Here is an 11,002-nt window from a genome sequence, read left to right as displayed (position 1 = left end):
GACTCAGATTGCCCTTCAGTGTTTTATTACAAGAATCTACAGATTTGACACATTTTTACAGTTCAATAAAAACAAGGTTATGTTTGTGTAGAATACTCTACAGTGCTGTCTATTGGATATTTTGAATGCTTATTATGCAAAACCTTCTATGAACAGTATCAATATTTGAAACGGCCAGCGTCAATGAGGCTAGAATGTCAAAACAGTGTAACCTAATGCAGATATCGAACAACCCAGCAAATAACTACAGTCATATCAATTAACATTCACGAGTGAACAATGAAAGACAAACGTTTAGCTTTTCCTCAGTAGTATTAAAGAACAAAGAAATATGTACAGTAGTATTTTCTGTTTACAGTTCATATTTGTATCACATTGCTTTACTCTAGAGATTTGATGGAACTCATGCCTGTTATTCTTCAATTGGTCTTGCTGAGATTTGATGTTTGCATTAAGAAACAGTGAAGGAAACATGTTTCGTACGAGACAGTCAAAGTATGACAAAATGTTTGAGAATGGGACAAGAAGATAAAGGCATAGTCGAATTTGGCTTACTTTTGCCGTTTCCAGTCACATACAGTACCCTATATTTTGGTGAAAGGAACAATTTTAAGCCAAACTCCAAGTAAGGACAGATGAATTTACTGTACCATCTCAGGCTTTATCACAGATCTACAGCACCAGTTTGAGTGACATAAAAAATATTCTAAATCAGAAACTTCTATCCAATCTTTCATCAACTTATCTAGCTGCTCAGATACACGATTGTCTTATCCTCTGTTTGTAAACAAAAGTGAGCATGCCGCGTTAAAAAGTCTAACCAAAATTGGGTGGAAGAGTTCTCTTTGTGAGGTGCTTAAATTTCAACTTATAATCAAACACAAAATAATAATCAAACAACCAAAAATATACAAACTATATGTTCTCTTCACACATAAAAAGAAAAGTAGCCATTCAATCTTGGGGAGGGACTGTAGAGTGCGACAGAACGAGTTCTCGTAAGGCTACTCTGCCGTTTTTGCACCGGTTGTAGAACTGTGTAACCTTGAGTGCATAGTGATACCACAATCTCACATATTGAGGATAAATTAGTCTTAGGGGCAGAGGTTTGGGGGGAAGAGTACAACATTATGTCCTTACCAGGCAGTGCATCGTGGGGTATATTTTTTGCTAGCAGAGACTAAAGTTAGCTGAAGTTTGTAGTGGCTGTTTAAAGAAAAACAATTACAGTTTCTCTTGGACCATAGACTGGAAAATACTGAACCTCCCCTTTAAGATTGTTGCCCTACCTAGAGTAAAAATGTTTATCAAAACATGAACCAAAAAGTGCAAGGCTGTAGTAAGGGTGGAAGTCGTGGTTGCCCACTGTTCATGTATTTCTTAAAAAAGAAAAGTCCATCCAGTCCATCTTCAACGCTCGATCGAATGGCATATGCCAGTGTTACACTGGAGCCTCCTCTCAGTCTATCGGAGACCAAAGGTTGTCCTTGGACCTTTGACTTCCCGGCCAGTCGTTCAATGACTTTGGAACGCCTCCACCACCAACCGGGATGCTCCTTCAGACATCCAACTCAGTTCTTTACCAACCACCCTGCACTGCCCACCCCCACTACTCCAACCTCTACTCCCTCCCCAAGATCCTCCAAACTACTCACACATAAGATCAGGGCAAACAAAACACAAAAACACAGCACCACTGGGCCAGTAACATATCTATCCAGCAGGGGGCAGCAGCTCATGTCGTCTCCCCCTGTATCTCCCCCCAGCGAGATAGACCGACTATAGAGTCTATTGTCTCAGTGATTCTTGCGCACCTGCCAGCAGTGCTGTGCTCTCAGATGAGTATTTGCAGCTTTTTGTACTATGCAGCCTAGCCACATGTCCCAAGCACAGTTCTTGGATCAGATCTTGACTGATCAGATGAGCCGCTCCTCGGTGGGCACCTTAAGCATGCTGTCCATTTCCAGGCGTGCCCCTGCCACCTCCTGAGTGCTGAGGCTGTAGGGTCCCTCCGACTGGCGCTTCTTGTGGGCTGTGAACACCATCAAGGTGAGGTGATGACTGCCAGCAGAGCACCAAGGCACACCGGGGGATGGCTATCACCAGCCACGGCACCCGCTCTTTCTGGGGCTGTTTCTGCAAGGAGGAAACAAGCAAGGAACCAAGGGAGAAATGTCAGTGATGAGTGACTAATTCTAAAATTACCATAATGATTAAAATATATATTACATGTCATACTAGTCTTTATGAATAAACCATTATAAATCCATAGATTTGTATGAATAACTATAAATGCATTGGAATGTCGATAATACTAAGAAATTATTAGAAATGTTTACCAATAATTAAATATTTATTTATTGTGTATACATAGACGATGAATGCAAAATTACTTGGAGGAGAAGAATGAAGAAGTCAATAGTTCTTACTTTTGTATGGCAGAATGGGCCACTGTAGCCAGGTAAGCACACACACCAGAACCTATTGAGTCGATCGATACAGGATCCACCATTCCGACAGGGGTTAGACTCACACTCATTTATCTCCATTTCACGCCTGAGGAGGAAAACACAATGAGGACCTTTTAAAGTCTAGACAGAACAAGCATGATATACAGTGGGGTCTGAAACGATTGACACCCTTGAGCGAAAATTACTGTATAAAATAAATCATTCAAATACCTTTTGTATATTGTTTGGAAATTATTTTATTCTAATACAATTGCTCAGAGAACGAGATATTTTTTAACAAGTAATACTTTTCTTCTCTCAAAAAGGTACTGTAGGGGTCAAAATGCCTTTCAATACCTCACCTTGCAAGGATAATGGCACTGAGCCATGGATCTGGGAAGGATCTGTATGGAGGAATGGTCTAAGATCCCTCCCAACGTGTTCTCCAATCACATAAAACATTTTAGAAAAAGTTTCAGTGTTATCCTCACAAGGAAAGGGTGCCAATAATTTTGACCCCTATCTTTTTTAGATTTTTTTTAGTGCTTGCTGTGCCACTAGAGATTCTGGGTTAGAGACCAGGTTCTGTCGCAGCCAGCCGCAACTGGAAAACCCGTGGGGCGGCACACAATTGGACCAGCGTCGTCAGGGTTAGGGGAGGGTTTTGCCGCAGGGATGTCCTTGTCCCATCACGCACTAGCGACTCCTGTGGCGGGCCAGGCGCAGTGCACGCTGACAAGGTCGCCAGGTGTACGGTGTTTCCTCTGACACATTGGTGCGCGTGGCTTTCGATGCACGGCTCTCAACCTTCGCCTCTCCCGAGTCCATACGGAAGCTGCGGCGATGAGACAAGACTGTAACTACCAATTGGATCCCACTGAATTTGGTTAAAAACGGGTAAAAAAAATTATGAAAAAAATCATCTTTCTCTAAGCAATTGTATTAGTATAAAATAATATGATTTCCCCATTATTTTGAACATACAATATAGCTCAGTATTTGTATTATTTATTTTATAGTCTTTTTTGCTAATCTTTATCAAAGGTGCCAATAATTATATATATATATATATATATATATATATATATATTCTGGTATCCATCCCTAGAGTACCATACCAAGCAGTGTTTCCCAAACTGTGGTACACTGTAATGGCTGATTTGTAAACAGTTGTGTTATTTTGTGAATTTAAAAAAATGTGTCCCACTCCATTGAGAGGAGCTTCGAGAACTTACCTCTCCCCTGCAAAACCGGGCACACAGAAACAGTTGGCCCCTTACAGCCCGTCATGGCAGATTTCATTTTCACACTGAACATCCTCTTCGCACATCAATGGCAGGGTAGGTCCACCTGTGGGTAATGTACAGAATTACACCCTCTTCATAATGGTGACTCAAAGCCTTGAAAACTACCCAATGTCCACAATAGGTGTTCGAGTGAAGCGTTCCTGTTCATCAAAAAATGTATAATCATGCAACTTATATTTATAACATCTGTTTGTCACTTACTGTATTTGCTGTATTTGATATGATAGGTTAAGCAATTCAATATAAAACTTGGTATAAAACCTAAATATGTGCTAGCTAGATACAAATGATCTGAGAATATATTATTACACATGACAATGGACCCTGACCACTTACTGTGACACTAATTGGTTGGCAGAGTGTACCGGCAAAGTCATCTGTGCACTCGCTAATATAGTTGTTCACCCCATCCACACAGGTTCCCCCGTTTTCACAGTTATGTTCCTCGCACTCCTTCAGGTCCTCCTCGCAGCTATCACCCCCGAACATGTGCACTTGAAACCTGCACACTTGAAACCTGCCAACACATCAGTGCAGTTGCCGTAGACGCAGGGCCCGGTCGTGCACTCATCTGTGTCCACCTCGCACTGCTCTCCCTCCCAACCCGGCTTTCATACACAGTCAAACTTGTTAAAGAGATCCTTGCACGAAGCTCCGTTCCAGCATGGGTCCGAATGGCATACATCAGCACTCGTACAACCCGTGTGGATGTCCTTGTCGCCTGTTCTGTGGAAACGGGCAGGCTGCAGTGGGTGTTGGGCATCCACGAATGGTAGATAGACCCTACCGACTCGCATGGCGCCCAGGCAGCCCGAGAAGCTCTCGGCGATAGCAGCCTCTGCCCCACCGTGCTGAGGAAGTGCAGGGCAACCGCCTCCTCGCCTGCTGTCCGGATCGACCATGGATATGTGCAAGCGGTGCCAACGGCCATAAGCTACATGGCGCACGTCGGAGAAGGTCAGCACCTCCACACTGAGCCTCCCATGGATCTCACTGCAGATCGAGGAGTCCAGCAATCCCACCAGCAGGAGCTTGGCCCCATGGGAGGCTCAGAACAGCACAGCCTTCTCCGAGCGGGTGCGGAGCTCCAGGTACACTTGGGTCAGCGGCAAGCCCAGGGAACCCTCAGGACTGAGCTGCACTGGGTTGATCTCGAAGGCAGCGTTGGTCACACCTGAGGGTTAACAGACGGTTTAGATATTAGACAATAAAAAACTCACTATATATATATATATAAAATGTACTATTAAACCTACCTAGTATGCATTTTGTGTGTGTGGGAATTGTCTCATTCATGCAAAGACAGATATACACTAAAATAAATAAAAATGTAAGGCTTTTGCAAGAAAGCAAAGGTGAAGAAACCCTAAAGTGCTTTTCCGACAGCCAGAAGAATATCACCGAGTACACTACTTGTCCCCCTAGTCACACACAAGGCGACAGCCCACAGTCTATGCGAAAGCCGGCGGTGATCATAGCAACAAAATAAACAACAAAAACATCACTATAAAACCCTAAGCATGCATAAAACGTATTTACATGCAACAGCAATTGTTAATCCAAAAATGGATTAACAATGATTTTTATTGTTAAATGTAACTCTGTAAACTGGTAATATTAGCCAGCTAGCTAGCTAGAGTGGGCAAGTTAGCTGGTCCTGCTGTTGGATGTAAATACTGGCGTATCAGCACTTACAATGATGACACCGCTTGAAAAAATAGAGGAGAATCCACCTCGGCTGAGCAGCTTCCACGGGCGAGCACAGCTGACCGCTCTGCCTGAATAGAATTTGAGCGACTTTCACGGGCACGAGCACAGCTGACCACTCCGCATGGATAGCATTTTGACCCCCACCCCGTCCACCGTTTTGCCAGTCTTGAGTGATTTTCTTTCAACCTAAGAATTAGCTTAATATTTACTCACACTCATATCCGTCAGCCAGGTCCACACACTGGCCACCATTGGTCTTTGACACACCATACACGTGTCTCGCAGGTCTTCCCGGTGAAAGCAACAGGACACCAACACACAAAGTAATTCCATGTAGTAGTACACTCTCCTCTGTTCTGGCAATGCTCCGCCTTTAGACCAAAACAACATTTAGTCCATTATAGCCCAGTCACAAGCCACTGATTTGTCTTCGTTTGCTACTGACAATGTCTTTCCATTTTTTTATTAATCCGAATTTTGATACAGTTGACATGATTTACATTTACTGCCTACCCCTAATGTCTGTAATATTTCACACTAATGTTGATAATCATAGGTCAGTATGCAATATTAATAATATTATTACACTTTATTACAATAGAGGTATTGATATTAGTGTATTAAGTCCTATCTGGCAGGTGCCGTCGCTAATACAGCCAGGCTCTACATTCTCAGCGTTGGTGGGGAAGTACACCTCTCCCTCTGAGTTATTTAGTGTGCTGTCCCACATGTCCATGTCTAGATGCACCCCGTCCAGACGCAGGTCCTGCAGGCAGCCCTTGAAGTGTCCTTCCCATGTCTGTGTCTCCTTCTCCTTCCCGGGGAGACCCTCTACATAGGCCAGGTCTCCATTGTGCACCTCCACCTCAGGCACCTCGCCTATTCCGTAGCGCAGGCCGGTGTGCTCAAAGAATACTCGTCCATACTGGACCTCGAATTGGAGCAGTTGCTTCTTGCCTGTGGTCACAACGGTGGGCACCGTCAGTGCATGGCTTTTGCTCAGGGAACTGATCAGGACTCTCCCCATGCCAACTTCTCTGTCCTCCCTGGGTCGCCTCAGCTGGAAGAGCAGGCCTTTGGGCTTCAGTGAGAGCAGGAAGAAGGAGCCACTGAAGTTGGTACCGTGAAAGCTCCCAATGCCGTAGGCACTGTAGCTCACAATTTTCTCATGACTGTACGTCCTGGAGGGGAACTCTGTCAGAGTGGAGATGGAGTTGTTATAGAAGGAAAGCAATACTATGGATGACAATCAAGCAGTCATGTGTACCTATTTCACCTAGGGTAAATAAGTAATCTAGCAGTGAAGACAAAAATCTTTGACAAAGAAAAAATACTTTGACAAACCCACCACAGCCCTCAAACAAAATTGCAAGTGTGGTTCCACACTGCCCTTTCCCACCTGGACAAAAGGAACACCTATGTGAGAATGATGTGCATTGACTACAGCTCAGCGTTCAACACCATAGTGCCCACGAAGCTCATGACTAAGCTAAGGACCCTGGGACTAAACACCTCCCTCTGCAACTGGATCCTGGACTTCCTGATGGGCCGGCCCAAGGTAGCAAGGGTAGGCGACAACACATCTGCCACTGCAAGGACCTGACACCAGGGATGAGAAGCAGGTACGGGGAATCAAACATTTATTCAGGAACAGACATAGAACACGACAGCGCCAGCACACGGATAAACAAGGACATATGACAAACAATCCCGAAGCATTGAACAGAGCTAGGAAACAGACAGATATAGGGAAGGAAATTACACAAGCAATTGAGTCCACGTGAGTCCAATGAGCGCTGATGCGCGTGACTGGGAAAGGCAGGTGTGCTTACTGAAGGTGGCTTGAGTGCGTAATGTTGGGGACTCTGGCGCCCTCGAGCACCAGAGGGAGGAAGAGCGGGAGCAGGCGTGACAGCCACGCTGATCCTCAACACTGGGGCCCAGTCAGTGTGTCAGTTATTAAGTTCGCTGACGACACAATAGTGGTAGGCCTGATCACCGACAACGATGAGAGAGCCTAAAGGGAGGAGGTCAGAGAACTGGCAGTGTGGTGCCAGGACAACAACCTCTCCCTCAATGTGAGCAAGACAAAGGAGCTGATAGTGTACTACAGGAAAAGTCGGGCCAAACAGGCCACCATTAACATCGACACGGCTGTAGTGGAGCGGGTCGAGAATTTCAAGTTCCTTGGTGTCCACATCACCAATGATCTACCATGGTCCAAGCACACTAAGACAGACATGAAGACTGAAAAGATTTGGCATGTGTCCCCAGATCCTCAAAAAGTTCTACAGCTGCACCATCGAGAACATCCTGACCGGTTGCATTACCACCTGGTATGGCAACTGCTCGGCATCTGACCATAAGACTTTACAGAGGGTAGTGTGTACGGCCCAGTACATCACTGGGGCCAAGCTTCCTGCCATCCAGGACCAAAAGAGTAGACGGTGTCAGAGGAAAGCCCATAAAATTGTCAGAGACCCCAGTCACCCAAGTTATCGACTCTTTTCTCTGCTACCGCACGGCAAGTCTTGGACCAAAAGGCTCCTTAACAGCTTCTACCCCCAAGCCATAAGACTGCTGAACAATTAATCATATGGTAACCGGACTATTTACATTGACACACACCCCCCCTCCATTTGTTTTGTACACTGCTGCTACTTGCTGTTTATTATCTATGCATAGTCACTTCACCCCACCTACATGTACAAATTACCTAAACTAACCTGTACCCACACACACTGACTCGGTACCGGTACCCCTTGTATATAGCCTCATTATTGTTATTTTATTGTGTTACATTTTGTAATGTTTTACTTTAGTTTATTTGGTAAATATACTGCTCAAAAAAATAAAGGGAACACTTAAACAACACAATGTAACTCCAAGTCAATCACACTTCTGTGAAATCAAACTGTCCACTTAGGAAGCAACACTGATTGACAATACATTTCACATGCTGTTGTGCAAATGGAATAGACAACAGGTGGAAATTATAGGCAATTAGCAAGACACCCCCAATAAAGGAGTGGTTCTGCAGGTGGGGACCACAGACCACTTCTCAGTTCCTATGCTTCCTGGCTGATGTTTTGGTCACTGTTGAATGCTGGCGGTGCTTTCACTCTAGTGGTAGCATGAGACGGAGTCTACAACCCACACAAGTGGCTCAGGTAGTGCAGCTCATCCAGGATGGCACATCAATGCGAGCTGTGGCAAGAAGGTTTGCTGTGTCTGTCAGCGTAGTGTCCAGAGCATGGAGGCGCTACCAGGAGACAGGCCAATACATCTAGAGACATGGAGGAGGCCGTAGGAGGGCAACAACCCAGCAGCAGGACTGCTACCTCCGCCTTTGTGCAAGGAGGAGCAGGAGGAATACTGCCAGAGCCCTGCAAAATGACCTCCAGCAGGCCACAAATGTGCATGTGTCGGCACGATCGGTCAGAAACAGACTCCATGAGGGTGGTATGAGGGCCCGACGTCCACAGGTGGGGGTTGTGCTTACAGCCCAACACCGTGCAGGACGTTTGGCATTTGCCAGAGAACACCAAGATTGGCAAATTCGCCACTGGCGCCCTGTGCTCTTCACAGATGAAAGCAGGTTCACACTGAGCACATGTGACAGACGTGACAGAGTCTGGAGATGCCGTGGAGAATGTTCTGCTGCCTGCAACATCCTCCGGCATGACCGGTTTGGCGGTGGGTGGTGTGGGGTGGCATTTCTTTGGGGGGCCACACAGCCCTCCATGTGCTCGCCAGAGGTAGCCTGACTGCCATTAGGTACCGAGATGAGATCCTCAGACCCCTTGTGAGACCATATGCTGGTGCGGTTGGCCCTGGGTTCCTCCTAATGCAAGACAATGCTAGACCTCATGTGGCTGGAGTGTGTCAGCAGTTCCTGCAAGAGGAAGGCATTGATGCTATGGACTGGCCCGCCTGTTCCCCAGACCTGAATCCAATTGAGCACATCTGGGACATCATGTCTCGCTCCATCCACCAACGCCACATTGCACCACAGACTGTCCAGGAGTTGGCGGACGTTTTAGTCCAGGTCTGGGAGGAGATCCCTCAGGAGACCATCCGCCACCTCATCAGGAGCATGCCCAGGTGTTGTAGGGAGATCATACAGGCACGTGGAGGCCACACACACTACTGAGCCTCATTTTGACTTGTTTTAAGGACATTACATCAAAGTTGGATGAGCCTGTAGTGTGGTTTTCCACTTTAATTTTGAGTATGACTCCAAATCCAGACCTCCATGGTTTGATAAATTGGACTTCCATTGATTATTTTTGTGTGATTTTGTTGTCAGCACATTCAACTATGTAAAGAAAAAAGTATTTAATAAGATTATTTCATTCATTCAGATCTAGGATGTGTTATTTTAGTGTTCCCTTAATTTTTTTGAGTCGTGTATTTTCTTTACTCTTCTTGAACTGCACTGTTGGTTAAGGGCTTGTAAGTAAGGTCTACACTTGTCGTTTCCGGTGCATGTGACAAAAAAGTTTGAGATGATTTGATTTGAAAACGTTTCGATGGACGTTTCTAAATGAATGAAGTCTTCCTCAGAATACATTTACTTTTGGTGGAAGGTAAATGTTGCTTACCATTGGAGAAGCTGTGACCGTGGTAGGGCCGGTAGCAGTCACAGCGGTGGCTAATTCATAAGGTCCACACAGTGGCCTTGACCTGTGCAGGGTCAGGTTCTCAGCACTCTGTCTTGCTACAGCCCAGCTCCTTCTCGTGAGCCTGCTCCTCTGGCCTTGAAGTCGATCAGCAGGTCCTCCATACACCTGGCGAACCCGTGGCCGCTCGCTGTGTGCTCCAGCAACTCTTCAGGGGCACCCCCCATGTAGACATGACCAAACGCCTCTGAGGGAGTGAAGTGTGGCCCATCGGAAGCACCATCTTCCACCGTGCACCCTTCACTGTCACATCCCGGACTTTTTAGGTTCAGAACCAGACCTTTTTTGTTTACATACACTTCAGCGTCACGCCAGTCCCCATTGCTGACCAGCCCAGAGAAGGCCACCTCCAGCTTAGCATCCTCTGAGAAGGCAGATGGCCCTGTTCTGGCACTCATAATCCACACAGCCCAGGAGCTGGATGTTGCAGTGGTGGCCACCCCAGGGCTGCTCAGCCTCGGGGCAGTAACAGATATAGCTCACACCAGGCATCGTTCAAACACGGCTGGCTCTAGCACTCATCAATGTTGATTTCGCAAATTTCCCCTGCAAATGCAATGCACTATTTTAGACTTTTGAAGATTCATCTACCTAGAATGGAATCTACAAATCAGACTGTGGGTCTGATTTAACTTGTTATGAATAGGGGGCAGTATTTTCACGGCCGGATAAAAAACGTACCCGATTTAATCTGGTTATTACTCCTGCCCAAAAACTAGAATATGCATATAATTAGTAGCTTTGGATAGAAAACACTCCAAAGTTTATAAAACTGTTTGAATGGTGTCTGTGAGTATAACAGAACTCAAATGGCAGGCCAAAACCTGAGAAGATTCTGTACAGGAAGTACCCT

At 45.7% G+C, this 11,002-nt stretch overlaps 1 pseudogene; it reads right to left on the bottom strand.

The window, feature by feature from the left end:
- Positions 1 to 1,916: 1,916 nt before the first annotated feature.
- On the bottom strand, positions 1,917 to 10,547 carry LOC115202569 (protein crumbs homolog 2-like; annotated as a pseudogene).
- Positions 10,548 to 11,002: the final 455 nt, after the last annotated feature.

The sequence above is a fragment of the Salmo trutta genome, chromosome 12, assembly GCF_901001165.1.
Source record: "Salmo trutta chromosome 12, fSalTru1.1, whole genome shotgun sequence".
Classification (NCBI taxonomy): Eukaryota; Metazoa; Chordata; class Actinopteri; order Salmoniformes; family Salmonidae; genus Salmo; species Salmo trutta.
The sequence above is the reverse complement of the archived record's forward strand: the minus strand, read 5'-3'. Positions and strand labels throughout refer to the sequence as shown.